This window comes from Dasypus novemcinctus, chromosome 17 (genome assembly GCF_030445035.2).
Source record: "Dasypus novemcinctus isolate mDasNov1 chromosome 17, mDasNov1.1.hap2, whole genome shotgun sequence".
NCBI lineage: Eukaryota > Metazoa > Chordata > Mammalia > Cingulata > Dasypodidae > Dasypus > Dasypus novemcinctus.
Window position 1 is genome coordinate 26,055,166 of NC_080689.1, and position 22,475 is coordinate 26,077,640.

Here is a 22,475-nt window from a genome sequence, read left to right on the forward strand (position 1 = left end):
CCGGGAAGCTTGTTCTAAATCAAGCAATGAGTCTCGTATCTCATCACGGGAAGCCAGCCTGCTAGAGCCCAGAGTTGCAAAAGTCTTGAATAACATCCAGGGAGAAAGTCAGTTCCTCAGTTCCCGCCCCATTTCTGCCACTTTACCAGGTAACCTTAGGTGTCATTCATCCCGTCTGATAAATGTGGAGCTACAGATCTGCAGAGTTTGATGGAGTTCTAGCACCTTGCCCATATTTTATGAACCACAAATCAGGACATGATTCAGACAAAACATTTTATGCTCTTTCCAAAAGTAAGAATCCTTCTATGGGGTGTGAAGTGGGCATCCTGGAGTTTTCTGGAGCAGGTGATTATTTATAGACATAGTCACAGGCAAATATTGAAAGTAAGGCTGTTCCATTTTGTGTGATTTATGTATCTTTTAAAAATAAAAATAATAATAATCAAGAAAAAAAAAAAAGACTCTTCCAGAAGCCCTGTGACAAGGAGTCACAGGAATGAACCACCTTTCAGTTGGTATGTTCCTTTCCCAAGTACTTCTTTAATATCATGATCCGCAGGACTTTCTTTCATTTCTCTAGGAGAGCTAGTTTTAATATTAGAAAGATTTTCCTTATATTGGGGCAATAATCTGCTTCCCAATAATGTATTCATTGGTCCCAATTTTGCTCTTTAATCCTACACAGAATAAACATCTTCTCTTCCTCAAATATTCCAAATATTTGAAGAGAGGCTGTCCCTTGCATGTCTTCTTTACTCCAGACTAAACTCACTTGGCTCCTTCCACTGTTTCTTGGTTCCCGGGCCTGTCATCCAGGATGCCTTTTGCCAGCAGTATGCTGCTGGCCACACACCATTCTGGAGGGTTGGACCAGGGTCCTTCTAGGGGAAGCTCGAGGCTCCCTTACTGCACCCCAGCTGGGGAGGCAGCTGGAACGCGGTCAAGGGTACAGAGTTGGGTAAACATTCTCTCCCACTCTCCTTCTTGTGAGGGTCGCTACCTCTTGGAAGCAAATGCGTCTGGTCTTGTCAAAAGGATCAGTGCTGCCTCCTGCTTGGGAAGGAGCCCTCCCCTTGCTAACAGGACAAGGTAAGGCCACACCAAGGAGACCTGCCAGATCTCTAGGCCTAGAGAAAAATAATGGACTTCTCCTCTCCTCATCCACCAAGCAGTAGACTCAAAAGGTCAGATAAAGGGGGCCAAAGAGGCTCTTTTGCCTTCCTTGGGCCTGGACTTAGGTTGGAGGGAAAAGGAGTGCATGACGCTCACCCAGGCATGAGGGCTGGCCAAGACTTAGCTATCTCCTTCTCCCTCCTGCAGAGCAGGGTCCAACAACCAACAAATCGTAAGTATAGTGCGAGGAAATTATGACATCCCTTGCCTGGTTGCTGTGCTGTGACGAATGCAAGCAACCACTGCCTTAACTTTTTCAACCAGTTTCTCCTTGGTTCGTATTGAAATCAGGGATTACAAGGAAAAATGTTTTCCTAAATAAAACTAAACGTAGGTTTAACACCAGAAGGAGATCTCAAAGAGAGAAGGGTGACTCTCTAAGGAGCCCTGACTCTACCCTTATGCTTGGAGTTCTCTCACTGCAGCAGGGGCTACAGCCTGCTGTCACAGCTATAGTCCAGGTGTGGCAATCACCCCTTCCCTCGTCCCACTGATTTCCTCTTGACTCTACTAAACTAAACTAGATTTCCAATATTGGGGCCTGCTCCAAAGTAGCTAATTTGTCCCCAGAGTTCACAGGCTCTTATCCAATTTACTCACTCTCTGTGAGACGTACACACTTCCCCAAGGGGCTGGCACAGGTCTTCAGGCCCCCTCCCAGGGTTCCTCATTGCTACATGGAGGGTGCCACCCTCCGGCCCAGTCCCCAATGTCCCTCACTGGCAATCCTGGCCTCCTCAACCTCTACACAAAGGGAGACCACCCACTCTGCTCAGATCTCAGATTCAGATTTGAGAACTGTCCCTCCTCTTTACTAGATGGACACAGTGAATGGCCTCAACCCTCAGCTAAGCCACTGGTCTCCTCAGGGAGAGCTGAGGCCTTAACAGGATAACAGCACTCAGCAGTCAACTAGAGGGAAGCGGATTTGGCTCAACTGACAGAGCATCCACCTACCACACGGGAGGTCCAGGGTTCAAACCCAGGGCCTCCTGACCAATGTGGTGATCTGGCCCACATGCAGCGCTGATGTACAAGGAGTGCCATGCCATACAGGGGTGTCCCCTGCGTAGGCGAGCCCCACACGCAAGGAGTGCGCCCCATATGGAGAGCCGCCCTGCATGAAAAAAGCGCAACCTGCCCAGGAATGGCACCGCACACACGGAGAGCTGACGCAGCAAGATGACGCAACAAAAAAGAGACACAGATTCCTGGTGCTGCTGAGAAGAATACAAGACACAGAAGAACACACAGCAAATGGACACAGAGAGCAGACAACTAGGGGAGGGAAATAAATAAAAAATAAACCCTAAAAAAAAAAAAAGAAGTCAACTAGACCCTTGGGCCACCAGCCTGGGCTCCTCACCAGCCTAAGAAGGCTGATGTGAGGAAAACCAAAGATTATGGAAGATTTCCAGCCTTAGGACCCTTTCTGGAAAGAGGTGAGGCTATAGAGACTATATATCACACCTGCAGCCATAAACGCATGGATTTTAAGTACTTAGAAATGGGAACGAGCTCCTTTTAAAAGTCTTTAGATAAAGCTCTCCTTTCGCCATTTATTCGTAATTCCCACTCCCTCAAAGCGGCAGGCAGGTGAGGCCTGCCCCTGGGCTGGAAGCCAGGCGCGGTCGGGAGACCCGGGGCCCAGCCCCGCGGCGCTGGAGGGCGCCCTCTCCCGAACCGGGCCCCCGCGCCCCCTTGCTACGCCCACTCCGCGGGAGCGGACCCCTCCGCCCCGGGCTGGCGAGCGCGAGCACGCGGGACAGCCCCTCGGCTGGGACTCGGCGGAGGCCAGGCCCGGGCCTGGGAGGCGCTCACTGGCGGGGCCGCCTCGGGCTCTCCGCAGCCTCGGCCCGCGCCGCGCGCCGCGTCTCCCCCATCCACCCACCCACCCGCCGCGGCCGGGCGACCCCCGCGCTCACCTTTTCGGGATCCCGCTCCGGGGCTCCTGGCCACGAGGTGGCGCCACACGACTTCCAGCGCGCGGGTCTGCGGAGCAAAACGGCACAACATGCCCTCCCGGGAGGCTCAGGGACCGCCACTGGGTGGATAAAATGCTCGGTCGTGGGACCGAGGTGGACAGGCAAGCTCAGCAAAACTGATCAACAGTCTTGAAAACAAATTTTCCACTCCATCTACCATCCCCAAATCAACTTAACCAAAAAAAAAACGGTAATACGGGAATTGCTGGTGACAATATCCTAGTACAGGACAGCATGGATACAAGCGGTGGTGGAGGGTAGTGTTTAAGAAGCCAGTGTGGACTCTGGAGTCGAAATGTCTGAGTTCAAATCCTGTTTAATGACTTTGTGCACATTAACCTCTGTATAACCGTTTCCTCATCTACCAAATGTGTATCATTTATATAGAACTTGGCTCACGGGGCTGTAGGGAATTAAATGAGTTGATACTGTATTTCTCTACTTTTGTAAACCTTTGAAAATTCCCATATAAAAAATTCTCTTTATAAAATATTGCTAGCTACCATTCTTGGTGTTTGTTATGTGATACCTACTCTAGCAACCTGTACAAATTATTGATTTTTAAAATGTTATGTCTTTCACTCAAGCAAGAGAGTCATACAAGTGTTTTGTTGTAATTGTTCTTTCCTTGTTATATGGAAATTTTCAAATGTTTACAAAGGTAGAGAAAAGAATACCCATGGATCCATCACTGAGCTTCAATAATTATGAACATATGGCCAATTCTGTCCCACCTATACCCCACATCCCCCCTCCCCCAATCAACTGGATTATTTTAAGTAAATCCCCGACCTACATTGTTTTGTTCAATATGACTACAGTATGCTTTAAAGCTCAAAATTTATTTAATACTGTCTCCACACACCATCTGTTGTTTTCATCAGTCCATAGATTTCTTATGACACTGAAAATCTCTTCCACATCAGCATTTGACACAAATTGAAACTGAATATTGAGTCATTTAGGAAACATTTGGTGCAGCAGTTTCTTTGCTGGGAAAGTATTTCCATTTCTCAAGACTGTCACGTTCAGCCGCTGGCCTCCGCCCAGTGAGAACCTAGAGGGTACCCTTTTTATCCATTCTGACACATCCGAGGCTGAATTACCTCACCAGGGGAAGGAGATTTCTCCTAATTAGTCAGATTCCTGTACTCAGAGCATGAGATGGTTCTTTTTAAGAGAGAAACCACTTCTCCAGACACCTGAAAGCTTTAGGATAGACATCCAATATTTCAGGGGTAAACTATTAACTGCCTGATGTGTTCCTTACTCAGTGCCAGTGTTGCTTTCACGCTGAAAATTTAACCAAAATTTTTTCCTCAAGGAATTTCAGAACTATGTTAGCATTTTAAATTATTAACTTATGATGGTAATAAACACACACACCTGCCTAAAGATTAAAAACTAGACAAATAATAAACCGCATGTTTTTAAAATGCAGTACCACTGGCCATGTCATTGCACACTCCCTGACTGATAGACAATGCCAATTTGGGATATTTTAAGCTTCTTTGGGAGAGGGTTATCTTATTTTCTAATATAATAATAATAAGACCTACATTTAATTGGTGTGGATAAAGTACTTTCACACACGAGACTGTATTTAATCCTCAAAAGCCTGTGAAGTTGGTATTATGGCGCCCATTTTACAAAGGACACTAAAACTAAAAAGGAAGGGAGTCCAGGGGATCACCCCTCTCCTCTCCACGCTACTCAAGCTTGTGATTTAATAGGTTCAGTGGATTCTCTCACCGAATCAGCAGTGGCATATGAATCTTGCTGCTGTTCTCCCATTGTGCTTAGAAGGTAGGTATCTGTCTTGCTCTCATTCTCAAACGTGTAGTCACGCTGCATCAAGCAGAGAGACTGGTAGGCCTGTGTACATAATTCCCAATTTCCTCTGTTCTCTTTTAGCAAGCTTAATGACTTATCTAACACAGGTACACTTTGACACTAGTGAACCCTTTCTCTGACCATCATTTTCCAGTATCTGGTTAGCATTGTTGGTTCCATGATAATATGTCTCCAATTCCTAAGGCCTCTACACCTTGGGGATTAGCATCCTTAGTGATCAACACAGTTCAACAGCAGTTGACTCTCCTGAATTCTTCCATCAGGCAATAGCCTTGCAAGTCAGAGACACAAAAGTCCAGGAGAAGGCAAGTCTTTTAGGGACCAAGAGCCTCCCACAATTGTAGGAGAGTGATCAGTATGTCTGTATTGGCTGATGATCTGAAACCCAGGGAATAACTGCAGAATCCTGTCTGTCCTTTAAAATCCATCTTAAATTCCCTAATCCTTCCAGAAGGATATATTCATCCCTTCCTTTCATTGCTGTGACAATGTGGGTACATTTCCTATGCCCTTACATTAAAATAGTTGATACACTTGTCAGCCTCCCTACCAGGTGACAAACTCTGCAATGACAGAGAGCAGCCTATCCACCTTATGTTCCTCAGTTCCAGTTCCATAGAAAGCAGGTCCCCAGTAAATGATGACTGAATTGATCATTTGAGTCATTGGGGAAGTTGCTAGTACCATGACCTTGCTCTCTTACATCACCTCACAGCTAACTTACATATTTTGTTTTGTATTTTTAAGACATTCATAAATTATCTGGGGGCTGTTTGTTTGTTAAAACCAATGTCCCAGATTCAAAGGCTCATTGTAAAGTGAGGGATGTGCTAACCTGGAGGCTCACTGGGCTATGAAACTATATATATAAAATTCAGGAGCTACAAAAGGTAGAACTGGTAAGGAAAACGTGGTTGCAAAATGTCGCTCTTGACATCATCACCCATCTTCTCCTCCTTAGGGTCATTTGCCCTCGGACTGAAATGGAATGCCCTGCCCTGCTCACTCACCTATATGTAATAGATGGACGAAAATAAGAGTTGACCTTGAGAACTCAGTGTTGTCTTTCCCATTTGAGGCAGACCTTTTCGGTCTCACTGCAAAGCCCTGGCAACAATCCACACAAGAAAGATGCTATGGCCCATGGACTTGTTTGTTAGAAATTAGCATTCCATTGCTAACTGCTGCGCTCCGAGAGGATCTGTTTCTCTTTTTGTCCCAACCAGCTAGGTGCTAGGCTGCACTTCTAGAAGTATCTCTAATTTAAGCATTTCTTCCTTCTACCTGTGCCTAAAAGAGTTAACATGCAAGCCTGATAGCTATCCTTGGAAAGGCCTGCCTACAAATATAGCTTGGCTAGAGTCTGGGAACTTGGACTTTGGGCAGGTTCTCACCATTTCCAGAATGGGGAAGAGTGGTTCACTGTGCCTAAACTGTTTGTGCAAACAATGATTTATGTTGATCACCTGCTTTCTTGGAAGTTTAGTGTGTGCTAGGCAGCGGGTGCATACGTGATAGCCTCCAATTAAAACCCTGGGCAATGGGTCTCTAAAGAGCTTTCCTGGTTGGCAACATTTCAACATGTCATCACAACTCGTTGCTGGAGGAACTAAGTGTAACTCCACAGGGAGAAGAGCTTGGAAGCTTATGCACGGTTTCCCCCAAGACTGGGTCCCAGGTGTCTTTTCCCTTTGCTGATTGTGTTTGTTATCCTTTTGCTATAATAAATCATAGCCATCAGTATAACTATATGCTGAGTCCTGTGAGTCATCCTGGAGAATCATCGAACCTGGGGGTGGTCTTGGTCCTCCTGACCCCCTGCCCTGTCCCACTCAGGCTTGCTGTATAGGATGTGCTGTGGTGCCATGTGGCTATCATTCATGCTCTATGTCCAGCCAGGCCAAGTGCATTGCTTATGAGGATGTGAGGCAAGTTTGGATAGCCAGCCCAGGGCCCCAGGTAGCTGTCATGTCCTACCATCTCTCAGATCCATTTGTCCTCTCTCCACTTGGGTCCTTTTGCATACCACTGTCAGGTGTATTTTCCTAAAATGCCCACTCTTCTGAGGCTGCTTCTTTTTCAGGGGTCTACAGTGGTTGTCCATCGCCTCCCGGAAAGCAAAGAGAATACACATGTGTTGAGCATCTATTACCCCAGGTGTTGGAGTGCTGGGTGATGACACACTATTCAAGCCAGTGACGTAAGTGATAGTATCTTCATTTCTCAGATGCCAGCTCTGCAGCTCAGAGAGTTTAAGCAACTTCCTCTAGGTCATACACCTTTGAAGCAGTAGAGCTAGAGCTGGTTCTATAGGTCACATCCTTTCCTCTCATCAGGTACCTGTGGGGAGGAATAGATTGGTAAGGCATACTAGAATTTAAATATTTCCTCACTGGCAGCCGCCTCACCACCAAGTGCTCACCGTCCAGTACTTTCCAAAGAACTACACTGCCACAGTCAGCTCATTCTTTTAAAGGCGCTCACACAACTTGCTCATTCAGGCAATGGATATGTACTTGTCTACTGTCAAGTACTCAAAGCAAATATGAAAATGACTTCCTCGAAATTACTGGGAAAGTAAATGACAGGGTGAAGACTCAGAGGTTCCTGCCTTCAATTTCACTACAACCATCCACCTCAGCGCCTGCCTCTTGTCAGTGCCATCCAGCCCCAGACTACTAGGAATGCAGCTGGAGTTGAAGGAAGTTGGGCTTACTACTTGATGCAATAAGGCAGATCACACACCCTCAATAAGATTATAAAATTTGGGCTGTGTTACATGACTCTGGGGAGGGTTCAAGGAAGTGGGGCTTTGCTGTGGGCTGATATTGTCAGGAGAACTTCTCATCTAGAAAGCAGGAGGGACAAAGCAACCCTACAGCATAAACAATAAAGAAGTAGCAGTTACTCATATTCTCAAGACGGAGGAATGTTTAGTTTTCTGTTTAGACAATGTTCCTTATTTCTCTGTCCAGACTCAAATAGAGCATGGTCTTGTTTTTGTCTTGCTCCATCACAGTCAGTGGCCTTGTCTGATGTTGGTGGTTGATGAGGTTGTATTAGTCAGCCAAAGGGGTGCTGCTGCAAAATACCAGAAATTGGTTGGTTTTTATAAAGGGTGTTTATTTGGGGTAGGAGCTTACAGATACCAGGTTATAAAGCATAAGTCACTTCCCTCACCAAAGTCTATTTTCACGTGTTGGAGCCAGATGGCTGCCGACATCTGTGAGGGTTCAGGCTTCCTGTGTTCCTCTCTTCCCAAGGCTTGCTTCTTTCCAGGTTTAGGGTTCCTTTCTTCCTGGAGCTCCAGCTTAAGGCTTCAGCATTAAACTCCAACATCAAAACTCCAACATCAAAACCCCTCAACTCTGTCCTTTCCCATGCCTTTTATCTGTGAGTCCCCACCCACCGCGGGGTGTAGACTCAATGCCCTACTGGCACAAGAGGTTTACATAATTAATCAAGGAAACCTATGAATCCAATATAATCTAATATGCCCAGAGGAAAAGACCAGTTTACAAATGTAATCCAATATTTCTTTTAGGAATTCATCAAAAATATCAAACTGCTACAGAGGTAGTGTGTGTTTAACAGGAACATACCACAGGATCACTCCTGGCTGACACTCGCTCCCTGTTCCTGGTTCTGCTTGTGTTAGAATTGACACATTGGGTGTCCTTCATCTTCTTGTCCCTCCCACAGCCCTATTTACACCCTAGGCCTTCCTGAGAAGCCCTGTCCAAGTCGGCCTTTCCCTTCACTGACTTTCTGCTGTAGCCACACAATTTAGCACTCCTTGCACGTGGATGTCCCCCCTGGAGGCTGAGCTCCATTAGAGGGGCTCAGGTCTGGAGAAGAGCTGGGCCACCCTGGAAGACGTGAAGCACCCGCGGAGCCCAAACTGCACAGCGCGACGGGGGCGGGGACGGAAGGCGCCCCGCCCTCCTGAAGGACTGAGGCGCTGCTGCAGCTGGTTGGGAATCTGAGGGCACACGGCGACACGTGGCAGCTTCCACAGGGCCCTGGGCGCAGGCTCCGGGTGCCTCGGGGTAGGCATCTGCCTGGTGGTTGAGGCCCCGCCGCGGAGTGGCTGCTCCAGCAGGAGGGACTGGCGCCGCAGTCACAGGCCGGGAGCGCGTGGCGCAGAAGACAGCACATCAGGACATCAGGTACAACCAATGTACATGCGCCAGTGTGCAGCCAGGACTGGGGAAGGCGGAGAAACAAAGGTTACACTTTATTCGTTTTGGTTTTCTGAGGCACAGCGTCAGGCAACAGTCTGGCTTGCCTCTCTGGCCAGCTCTGGCGGGAAGTAGGTACCACTTCAGCCCTCGGCCTGGTACCGGCGCTCAGCCCTCGGCCTGGTACCGGCGTCACCGCCCTCGGCCCACCCTTCGGCCCTCCCACCGCACGTCATCTCATGCCCCCCCCCCCCCCCTTGCCAAGCCGACGGCCTGACCTTATAAGGGCATTCAGCCCGGCCGGACCAATAGGGAGCCGGGGCCAGCAACAGCCCTCCCCGCGCCGGCCTGCAGCACCTCAGCTCCCATACCATAGATAGGCAAAAACCCCGTGCTCACCAATCAGCTCTCACCCCGCACTAGCCCCACCCCCGTTCCCTCGGGCTTATATTGTCAAACACTTCCTCAATAAATGGGATCTGCGCCATCAGCCAGTCTCCGTGGTCTGTCTCCTCTAGCCGGGCCGCGTCATCCTCGCCTCCTGCGACCCCACGAAGCCCCGCAGAGGCTTCAGTTTTCCAAAACAGTTTTGGTATTTTATAAAACGTGCTCATTGTAACAATTTATAGAAAGGTTAATAATAATAATACTCTTCCTCCCCCGATCGATCCCATTCTCTTCAAGTAACTAGCACTAGCATATTGGTGTGTATTAGTTCATGCTTTTTCTATGCTTATACAAACATGGAATCACCTGCTTAGGGTCTGATTTTTGCTTTTTACAAAAATGTGGTCATACTCTTCATATTATTCTACCCCTTGTTTTCACTTAAAAATGTATGCTACACCTTTCCGCATCAATACATACAAACGTGGTTAGTTCTATTTGATGTATTCACACAGAATGGATGTACCGTACTTTATTAAATAATCAGCCCATCAGCAATCATGGGTTATGGTTATGTGCTATCAGGTTTTGTTTGCTAATTGTTTCATATGGACTAGTCCTATCTTAGCTGTAAACTCCCAAACAGCAAAGACCACATCTTAAACCCAAATTTCCTTCCTAGAACTGACCACCTCACTGCCTCTACACCATGCATTTGACATGACATACAAATTCTTTTAATTTTGGAAATGCTTGTAATATCTTTCTTCTCATTTGCTGAAAGGAAGACAGTTCTTGGGTTGAGAAGATCCTGTTTGGCACCCTTGCTGAGCAGGAGGAGATCATTTTTAATTTCCTAATCCCATATGGTCCAACTTTTCTCCATATGTCAACCTCCCTCCCAACATATGCATCACATTTTCCCACAGCAACCCCCCCACCCCTCCACTGAAGAAATCATTTAAATGATATACAGTCTACCTCCTTCCCATAAAATTGTGTCAGAGTGAGGCTGCCAAATCCAACACCTTCATTTTAAAGATGAGCAAAGTGAGAGTCTCAGTGTGAATGATTTGGCCAAAGTCACTTGACTACTTAACTGAGGAGCTGGGGCTCTGACCAATCCATGGCTTTCTCCGCTATGGCACACAGTCCTTCCAGGGCCTGGGGGTGGTGGGGCAAAGGGGTCGAGGAAGATTTAAAAGCAGGGTTTTTTTTCAGACTTTGAAACAGGTAACTGATTATTGCCACCCACCACCCACCCCTCTGAAGGAAGAACTCCTTTCACCAGTCTAGAGTTTGGAGCTTATTGTCCCCCAGGAGGCCTGGTCTTGCTCTGGCTTGCAGTTTTCTCTGCATCCAGCAGCTAACTGGGTGGTGCAGGCCCTTCTTTCCCTGAATGCCCACAAGGCCTCTGGCATTCCAGGGAGCCCTCGTTTGAAGTTGCGGTTCTCTCTATCTGGTCCTGTAAAGGTGAAATCCTGCTCACAGGACCAGAGAGGAAGCCTTGTCAGGGGCGGATCCAGATTTGTGAGGCCTAAAGTTTATAAAATTTTGAAACCCTCCTTATGGGAAAAAAATTTTTTTACAATATCTCATTTTTGCCAATTTTACAAAACTATATGAACACATTGCTAGGATCCTGCCTAGTGCCTTAGAAAGGGCCAAGCCTTGGCAAGAGGGGCACTGAAAAATTTCCTCTAGGCCTTTTATGGAATACAGTAGGGCATGCCTAGGGCACCCTTTTTTCCCCTCGCGTATGGAGGGACGTTGCTGCCACACCCTGCAGTGAGGCATTGCACGCTGAACCCAAAGTCCCAGAGTCTTCAGGACAGTCTCGGTTTCAAATATTTTATCAGATCTTGTGTCAAATGATGCATCTTGACTTTTTTTTAATCTGGGTGGTAATGATACAGAATGGATGTATGAAAGAGAAAGAAAACAAAATAAAGCAAAAAATGCAAATAAAACCAAACCTCCAAAATGAAAACAACAAGGGATGGAACTAGTCAGCTGCTCCCTATGGATGTTTTGTTTCCATGGAAAGAACCCAGGAAGGACAAAAAGAGCTCCAAGCTCCTGCAGAGCACAGAAGTTTTACACCTGCTAAGTAAATAGCAGAAATCTCTAAAGGAAATTATCTTCCCTTATACGGTAACAACAGTTATGCTGCTAAAGAAATTCTTGCCTTAGTCAGGATTCTCCAGAGAAACAGAACTGACAGGATAGATAAATAGATGGATTGACAGAGAGAGATGGATGGATGGATAGATAGATAGATAGATAGATAGATAGATAGATAGATAGATAGATAGATAGATAGATAGATAGATAGATAGATAGATGGAGAAATGGATGAATGGATGGAGAAATGGATGAATGGATGGATGGAGAGATAAGAGACATGGATGGGTAGGTAGGTAGGTAGGTAGGTAGATAGATGTTACAGACATAGATATAGAGAGATTTATTATAGGAATTGGCTCCCATGACCATGGGATTGGCACATCTCAATTCTATAGGGCAGACCCCAAGTTAGAAATATAAAAATGACCAGTTCCCCAGGAGAAACTGGCTAGGGAATTAGAAATTAGTGTTAGAAATTCTTTCTGACTGCTAAAAATTTCAGCTCTTGCTTTAAAGCCTCCAATCGATTGGATGAGGAAACTCTTCTCATTACTAAAGGCAATCTCCTTTGTTGATTGTAGATGTAACCAGCCATAGATGTAGTCAACTGACTAATGATTTAAATCCACCTATTAAATATACTCACAGTAACAATCAGGCCAGAGTTTCCTTGACCAAACAACTGGGCACTATTACTTAGCCAAGTTGACAAATAAATCACACCTTTTTAGACTTATGTTAGATAAGAAAAAAATACAGTTTAGCTGGATTGGACAAGCTGAGTTCAAAAGACTGGAGAATCTCCTTCTAGTTCCTGTCCTCAGCTTTCCATTTCATGGGTAACCAGACCCAATATTTCGAAGTATAACATTGAAGGAGGCTGTGTTCTGTGAGTCTCCAATGCCTAATGACTCAGGCAACTATTCCACAGCATTCTAAGGGGGCTGTGAGGGAAAAGATGTGCAGTGAAAAGCTGTTCACCAAGGACTTAGAAATCAAATCACCCCAGGTAAGAGGTGTTCATTTCGCTTTCCAGAAGACACGATCCTTCTAGCTAAGCACGTCCCAGGTTAGCACAGTTGGCCTGTCTGCTCAACAATAGCAAGGGTGATAACAACCAGTCATAACTTCTGTTTATTGAGGCTTACTCTGTGCCTTAAATGTATTATCTTGTTTGATTCTCAAAACAATTCCATTTATATTCTCATTTTACAGACAAAAGAGCAAACATACCCAATGTCACAATAAGCTAATAAGTGCTAAAGCTGGTACTCAAATCCAGTTCTGCCAGACTCCAAAAACCATTCGTTCAACCACTATGCTCTCCTGCTTTAATGGGTAACAGATGAATTTCTGTCCACAAGGATTAGTCAAGTCCTTCTTGGCTAATGGTGACAAAAGAGATATTGCTCTGGGCCAAGCTCCATTCTCTCACCAGGTCTAGCATCACAATCACCCAGGCCAATTCTTCAGCCCCACCCCAGACCGACTGAGTCAGGATCTCTGGGGATGGGGCCCTGGAATCTTCATTTAACATGCTCTCCAGGCAATTCTGCAGCATAATGGAGAACAGCCATTTTGAAGTTGGTGGCACTGTCCACTGATGGTGGTAGTCATTCCTCCTGGCTTGCCTGGTAGACCCAGTCTATACTTGTGGTCCCAGCATAAGTATCAATTGTACCCCCCTTTATTTGTCCCTATTTGGATGATCAATTCATATATATATTTCTGTATTTTTATATCAAAATCAGACCATACTGTACATACTATTTTATAACCTAAATTTTACTTTTAATGATCTCCACTTTTCTCTTTTCCAATATCAGTCCATATTCAGATTTTGTCATCTCCAAAATGTCCTGTATATCCAGTTTCATCAATTCACATATTGCTTTGTGAATTGCACATCATTTGTCTCTTCTAAACTAAAAGCTTCTCCCTCTCTCTTTCTCATTTCATGACACTGATTTATTAAATGAGATCAGACATCACCCTATAGGCTATGCCATCTTTTTTATTTGTCTGGACACTTCTTTATGATGTTGTTTAGTTTGTTCCCCTCTTCCTTGTATTTCTTATCAACTAGAAATTAGATTAAAATTTAATGGAATCAAGTTAGATATACTTGACTATATATATCACAGTTAATGTTGTTTACTTCATCTTTGTATCACATCAAGAAACATGTAATGTCTGGTTGAACCACAACCACCAGGTGAGGGTGATGACTGTCTGATCCCATGACTGGATATTAACATTTTCTCCCTTGCAACCAGGAAGTAATCTATATGGTGATACTTTGGCACTATAGGAATATTTAGTTCTCCATCAAACATACACCTAATACTTTTAACATCATTAATAATCCTTCCTGGGTTAAGGTGTTCCAGAAAGTTGATTTGCTGATACAATCAATACATCTACATTATTGGCTGACATTCTTCCATAAAGTAGAGATTTTTCCTTATCATCTGGGGCCATTTGGTTACCATGAAAACCAGTTCCTATTTGAAAGGCAAATTAAATGTTTACTTCTTTAATTACCAGTTGTAAATTAAGGAGCTAGTTTAATAGCCTCTTGGGCCCAACTTCTAGGGTCCATTCATAGCATCTCCATCAAAAGAGTGAGCACCTTTTAGAAGAGTCTAGTGGTCATAGGAAAAGTCTGGCCAGATGGTGCATAGACATGATTAGCAACAAGAAATATTCTACTAGAAACAGTAGCTATAATGACTTAAATTAACTACAATTTTCACATCTGATCCTCAAGCCACTACCCTGTACTGCATTTCTTTGAGCTCAGTCAGTTCTTGAAGAGCACTTAGCTTATAATAGAACACATTTTGTTGCCTCTCAGAAAAGAGCTTTCATTAAGCAGAAGCAGTTGTTCTAGTTAGAGATCTCAACCAACGGAAGAGCACTGTACCAAATTAAGGGACAATGATTCTTTGTGTTCTCAGTTTCATATGCAGTGTAAGGCTAGTATTTCCAGAACATTCATCACACACTGTGACATATTCTATTTTCCAAAGATAGTCACAACAATATCTACCAATCCCACATAAATAAAAAAAGATTGTAAGAGGATATTATGGACAACTGTTGGCAACAAATTAGATAACATAGATTAAATGGACAAATTCCTAGAAACATACAAACTACCTACACTGACTCAAGAAGAAAAGATTTCAACAGATATGTGACTAAAAAGAGGTTGAGTCAGTAATCGAGAACCTCCCAACAAAGAAAAGCCCAGGAACAGATGGCTTCACAGGTGAAGTTTATGAAACAATCCAGGAAGAATTAGCACCAATCCTTCTCAAACTCTTCTAAAATACTGAAGAGAAGGGAACACTCCCTAACTCATTCTCTGGCCAATATCACACTAATACCGAAGCCAGACAAAAATATCACAAGAAAATTACAGACCAATAGCCCTGATGAATATAGATGGAACATCTTCAACAAAATATTAACCAACTGGATCCAAAAGCACATTAAAAGAATTATACACCACGATCAAGTGAGATTTATCCCAAGGATGAAAAGGTGGTTCAACATAAGAAAATCAATTATTAATTAATGTAAATATACCGCATTAACAGAAAGCAGGGGGTGGGGAGTAAGTGAAACATGATCATCTCAATTGATGCAGAAAAGGCATTTGAAAAAATCCCACAACCATTCTTGACAACAACATCCAGAAACTAGGAATAGAAGGAAACCTCAACATGATTAAAGGACATATATGAAAATCCCACCACTAACAACACACTCAATAGTGAAAGACTGAAAATTTTCCCTCCAGGAACACAAGAATGCCCACTGTCATCCATGTCATTCAACATTGTACTGGAGTGCTAGCCAGAGAAATGTATGAGACTCCTGTGTGATGTTATGTATGTTTATTTTATAAGTTCACAATATTTACTATACACTTATTGTTTATGTGTATTCATACATGAATGATATACTTCAATAAAAAAATATATATATGAATGGCTAAAAAAAAAAAAAAACCAGAAAGGAAAAAGTAAAACATTACTGACTTGCAGATGACATTATCCTATATATAGAAAATCCTGAAAAATCCACAGTAAAGCTACTCACGGTAATAAATGAATTCAGTAAAGTAGTGGGGGAAAATACCAACATGCAAAATTCAATAGTAATGAATATTCTGAAAAGGACATAAAGAAAAAAATTCCATTTACTATAACAACTAAAAGAATCAGATATCTAGGAATAAATTTAATCAAGGATGTAAAGCATTTATTTATTTTTTTAAAGATTTATTTTATTTATTTATCCCCCCCACTCCTTTGTTTGATAGTCGCTATCTGCTCTTTGTGTCCATTTGCTGTGTGCTCTCTGTGTCTGCTTGTCTTCTCTTCAGGAGGCATGAGGAACCAAACCCAGGATCTGCCATGTGGAACAGAGGCACTCAATCAGCTGAGCCACCTCAGCTCCTGGTTTGCTGTATCTCTCGCTGTCTTTCTTCTTTGTGTCTCTTTTGTTGCATCATCTTGTTGTGTCAGCTTGCCGCACCTGCCTGCTGCACCAGGAGGCACCGAGAATAGAACCCAGGACCGCCCATGAGGCAGGCAGAAGCCCAACTGCTTGAGCCACATCCAATTCCCGTAAAGCATTTATATACAGAACTACAAAACATTGCTAATATAAACCAAAGGAGGCCTAAATAAATAGAAGGATATTCTGTGTTCATGCATTGGAAGACTAAATATTGTTAAGATGTCAATTATACCTAAAGTGAACAGCACTGAATTATATATTTGAATGTGGATAAAAGGGAAAATGTTAGGTTGTACAAAAAAACAAAGCAAAAAAAATTCCAAAAGCCCTCTTAGCAGAAATAGAAAAGCCAATCATCAAATTTATATGGAAGGGTAAGGGTCCCCAAATAACCAAAGCCATCTTGAAAAGGAACAAATTTGGAGGACTCACTCTTCCCAGTTTTAAAACTTATTATAAAGCTACGGTAATCAAAACAGCAAGGTATTGTCACAAAGACAGACATACAGACAAATGGAATATAATTGAGAGTTCAAAAAGAAACCCTCACATATATGGCCACTGATTTTTGACAAGTGTGCCATGTCTATTCAATAGGGAAACAGCCTCTTCAATAAATGGTGCTGGGAAGCTAGATATACATATGCAAAAGAATAAAGGTGAACCTACGTCATATCATATCAACTCAAAATGGATCATTGCACAAATATAAGAACCAAAACTATGAAACTCCTAGAAGAAAATATAGGGAAACATCTTCAGGACCTTGCATCAAGCCATGGTTTCTTAGAATTCACACCAAAAGTACAAGCCCCAAAAATTGGATTTCTTCAAAATTAAAATCTCTAGTGTATCAAAAGGACTTATCAATAAAGTGAAAAGACAATTTATAGAATGGTAGAAAATATTTGAAAATAATATATCTGGTAAGGGTTTAATATCCAGAATATATTAATATAAAGAACTCCTAAAATTAAACAACAAAAAGACACACAATCCAACTTAAAAACAAACAGGCAAAAGACTTGAATAGACATTTCTCAAAAGAAGATATACAAACGGCAGTAGGTACATGAAAAGATGCTCAACATCATTAGCCATTAGGGAAATGAAGATCAAAACCACAATGACATAATACTTTATACCCACGAGAATGGCAATTATTTAAAAAGACAGAAAATGGTGTTGGTGAGGATGTGAGGAAATATGAGCCTTTCTACATTGTTGGTGGGAATGTGATACAGTGTAACCACTGTGGAAAACTGTTTGGTAGCTCCTCAAAAAGCTAAACATAGAATTATTATACAACCCAACAATCTCACTTTTAGGTTATATTTCAAAAATGTGAAAGCAGGAATTTGAACAGGTATTTGTACACCAATAATCACAGCAGCATTATTCACAAAAGCCAAAAGGTGGAAGCAACCCAAATGATCATCAAGAGATGAATGGATAAACAACATTTGGTATACATATACAATGAATATTATTCAGCCATGAAAAGGAATGAAGTTCAGATAAATGTGACAACATGGATAAACCTGGAAGACATCATGTAAAGTAAAATAGGCCAGACACAAAAGGAGAACTATTGTATGATTTCAATTATATGAAATAACTAGAATATGCAAATTCAAAGAGACAGAAAGTAGATTAACAGGTACTTGGGTGGAGGGAGAAGGAATGGGTAGCTAAAGCTTAATGGGTACAGAATTTTTGTTTGAGGTGATGGAAAATTTTTGGTAATAGGTGGTAATGGTAGCACAATATTGAGAATAAAATTAATACCACTGAATTGTATACTTGAGAGTGGTTAAAATAGGAAATTTTGTGTTGTATATATGATACTACAATTTTAAAAAATTTAATAGTGGAGTATAGGTTTTCCTTTGTTTATACCTTTTACTTTGACTGAATCTTTTGTAATAAGCATATCTTATTTGGGAACCAAAATGCTTAGGTTCAACTTCTAGTTCAACCTTCAGCAAGTTGTTTAATGTCTCTTTTCTTCAGTTTTTCCCAGCACTAAATGAGTATTATAATACTTAGCTCATAAGACTGCTTTAAGTTTTTTAAAAGTGAATATATGTAAAATGCCTTGAAATGCCTGGCACACAATTAGCACTTGTACATATTAGCTATTATTATTTGATTTTGAAAAAACAACAATTATTTAATAATCTGTGTTTTAGGCTGTCAGATGTCTCTGATGTCAAACTAGGTGATTCAAAGTGGTAATAGTCAATGGGAAAAGACATGAACAAAATGACATGTTGAAATATTGTAAAGGAAAAGAGTAAATGTAATTACTTGCAGATGAGAAAAATAATTGCCTTTCTAAGAAAACCCAAGAGAACTATTAATACTGAACCATTATCAAGACTAATAAGAGAATTCAGTAGCCTGGCAGAATAAAAGATAAATATTCTAAATTAAATTCAATGCCTTTACATTATACTCACAAAAACCAGTTAGAAAATACACTGGGGAAAAAAGATCCAGAACACAATAACAAGAACAATAAAAAAATAGGGAAACGGACTTTGGCCCAGTGGTTAGGGCGTCCGTCTACCACATGGGAGGCCCGCGGTTCAAGCCCCGGGCCTCCTTGACCGTGTGGAGCTGGCCCATGCGCAGTGCTGATGCGCGCAAGGAGTGCCGTGCCCCACAGGGGTGTCCCCCGCGTAGGGGAGCCCCACGCGCAAGGAGTGCACCCATAAGGAGAGCCGCCCAGCGCGAAGGAGGGAGCAGCCTGCCGAGGAATGGCGCCGCCCACACTTCCCGTGCCGCTGACGACAACAGAAGCGGACAAAGAAACAAGACGCAGCAAAAAGACACAGAAAACAGACAACCGGGGGAGGGGAGGGGAATTAAATAAATAAATAAATAAATCTTTAAAAAATAAATAAATAAATAAAACAAAACTATAAAACACATAGGAGTAAATTTCACAAGAAATCTATAAGTGCTATATAAAGAAAACCAAAAAATTATGCTGAAGGATTTAAAAGGAGACCTGAATCTCCTGGATGGAATAATTGTAAAAATTATGCTGGGGAAGCAAACTTGGCTCAACTGATAGAGTATATAGGAGGTCCAAGGTTCAAACCTAGGGCCTCCTGACCCGTGTGGCGAGCTGGCCAACGCACAGTGCTGATGCATGCAAGGAATGCCATGCCACACAGGGGTGTCCCTCGCATTGGGGAGCCCCATGCACAATGAATGCACCCCATAAGGAGAGCTACCCCATGCAAAAAAAGCTCAGCCTGCCCAGGAGTGGCACTGCACACACGGAGAGCTGATGCAGCAAGATGACGCAGCAAAAAGAGACACAGATTCCTGGTGCCACTAACAAGAATGCAAGCGGACACAGAAGAACACACAACGAATGGACACAGACAGCAGACAGTGGGGGGCGGGCAGGGGGGGAGAAGGGGAGAGAAATTTTAAAAAAATAATAAATCTTAAAAAAAAAAAAGGGAGATGGGAAACGGACTTTGGCCCAGTGGTTAGGGCGTCCGTCTACCATATGGGAGGTCCGCTGTTCAAACCCCGGGCCTCCTTGACCCGTGTGGAGCTGGCCATGCGCAGCGCTGATGCGGGCAAGGAGTGCCCTGCCACGCAAGGGTGTCCCCCGCGTGGGGGAGCCCCACGCGCAAGGAGTGCGCCCGTGAGGAGAGCCACCCAGCGTGAAAAGAAAGAGCAGCCTGCCCAGGAATGGCACCGCCCACACTTCCCGTGCCGCTGACGACAACAGAAGCAGACAAAGAAACAAGACGCAGCAAATAGACACCAAGAACAGACAACGGGGGGGGGGGGGGGGGGGGGCGGAAATTAAATAAATAAATAAATCTTTAAAAAAAAAGAAAAGGAGAGGGAAACGGACTTGGCCCAGTGGTTAGGGCGTCCGTCTACCACAAGGGAGGTCCATGGTTCAAACCCCGGGCCTCCTTGACCCGTGTGGAGCTGGCCCATGCGCAGTGCTGATGCGCGCAAGGAGTGCTCTGCCACGCAGGGGTGTCCCCCGCGTAGGGGAGCCCCATGCGCAAGGAGTGCGCCCCATAAGGAGAGCCGCCCAGCGCGAAAAAAAATGCAGCCTGCCCAGGAATGGCGCCGCCCACACACTTCCCACGCCACTGAGGACAACAGATGCGGACAAAAAAAAACAAAAACAAGACGCAGCAAATAGACACAGAGAACAGACAACCGGAGGAGGGGGGGAAATTAAATAAATAAATAAATCTTTAAAAAAAAAAAAAGGGAGAACTTTTTTTTAAAAAACTATGCTGATTTTCATTTTAAAAATCTATAATTCTAATGCAATTCTATTCAAAATTCCAACAGAGTATCTGTTTGTTTTAGGAGGTACCAGGGATTGAACCCAGGACCTCATACATGGCAAAGCATGCACTCAACCACTGAGCTACACCTGCTCCCCCTGAATTTATTTAGCTTAACAAGTTGATCCTTAAATTAATCGAGAAGAATAAGATTACTTTGCATTTTTTGCAAGAAAAATGCAAAAAATAGTATGAACGAGGGTGGCCTATTGTGCCAGATATCAATTAAAACTGTAGTACTGACACAGAACCAAATGATCAGTGGAACTGACTACAGAATACAAAACCAGATACAATTATGTGTGAGGATTTAGTAGATGGTAAAGGTTACCACTTTGGGATTATTCAGTAAACTGTGTTAAGCCATTTGGTTATCCACACAGACAAAATTTCAATTAGATCCTTATTTTATGCACTACGCAAAAATAAACTGCATAATATGGACTGAAAATTTACATTAAAAAATAATGTACGAAAAAATTTGTACTTAGAATTGATCATGTCTTTCAAATCAAAATTCATATTCTATATGCCTTATGATCTGATTTTTTAAAAGATTATTTATTTCTCTCCCTTTCCCCCACCCCCTGTTGCCTGCTCTCTATGTCCATTCGCTATGTGTTCTTCTGTGTCTGCTCATATTCTTGTCAGTGGCACCAGAAATCTTTTTTTGTTGCATCATCTTGCTGTGTCAGCTTTCCGTGTGTGCAGCACCACTCCTGGGCAGGCTGCACTTTTTCTGCACTGGGCAGCTCTCCTTACGGGATGCACTCCTTGCACATAAGGCTCCCCTACGCAGGGACACCCCTGCGTGGCACAGCACTCCTTGTGTGCATCAGCACTGCACGTGGGCCAGCTCATCACACGGGCCAGGAGGCCCTGGGTTTGAACCCTGGACTTCCCATGTAGTAGGAAGAGGCTCTATCTGTTGAGCCAAATCTACTTCCCGATCTGATTTTATTCAAAAAAGAAACACACATATACACATATGTGGACAGATAAATATGTATATGTAAACAAAAAAAGGTCCTGCAGGCTAGGATAGTGGTTACTTTTACAATTGGGGTGGGGGGAGGGAATAATAAACAAATAAAAGTCTTTATCATATATCCTGATGAGATATATCAATGCTCTCAGATTATGTTGGAATAAGACAAAGCTAGATTGCACAAAATGCACTGATTTCCAAAATATTTAAAGACCCATCAACACCAATATTATGCTTGATTCACTTTAATTTGGTAATGATTCACAAAACATGAAATTCAGAATTGACCCAATGTACCAAAAATAGTCTGACCTACCTAAAGTACAGTCATTTTCCCCATGATCTGAACATGAATGTTTCTAATCCTTGTTTTGTTACTTTTGTTTCAGCGTCACCTCACTATGGTTTCATATTTAGCCTGGGGGTGGGGAGTGGCAGGAACAAGACGCCCAACCAGATTTTTATCATCCTACATGTGACATCCTACATTGATTTTCTATTGCTGCCATAACAAATTACCAGAAACATAGCAGTTAAGTAACACGAATTTATCATACAGTTCGATAGTCAGAAGTCGGACACCTGTTTCCCTAAGCTAAAGTCAAGGCATTGGCGGGGCTGCATTTCTTCTGGGGATCTAGGGGAGAATCCACTTCCTTGGTTTTTTTGAGTTGATGGCAGAATTCAGTTTCTTCTGAGATCCCTATTTCCTCACTGGCTGTCAACTTGGGGCTGTTCCCAGACTCTAGAGACTGCCCACATTCCTTGATAAACCTCAATCTTCAAAACCAGCAACAACTGACTGAATTCTTCTGCTTAGACTCTCTCCTCGCCCTCCATGACTTCTTTCTCACGCTGCAGAAGGGAAAAGCTTCTCACTTCTAAGGACTCTTGTGATTAGATA

At 43.2% G+C, this 22,475-nt stretch overlaps 1 long non-coding RNA gene across 1 annotated transcript in view; it reads right to left on the bottom strand.

Annotated features, from left to right (window-relative positions):
- The window catches only part of LOC111765960 (uncharacterized), a 38,244-nt gene extending 35,116 nt beyond the window's left edge, over window positions 1-3,128 (bottom strand). The window contains exon 1 of the long non-coding RNA XR_002798152.2: window positions 3,102-3,128. This is a non-coding gene — a long non-coding RNA (uncharacterized lncRNA). The remainder of the gene's footprint in view (window positions 1-3,101) is intronic.
- Window positions 3,129-22,475: the final 19,347 nt, after the last annotated feature.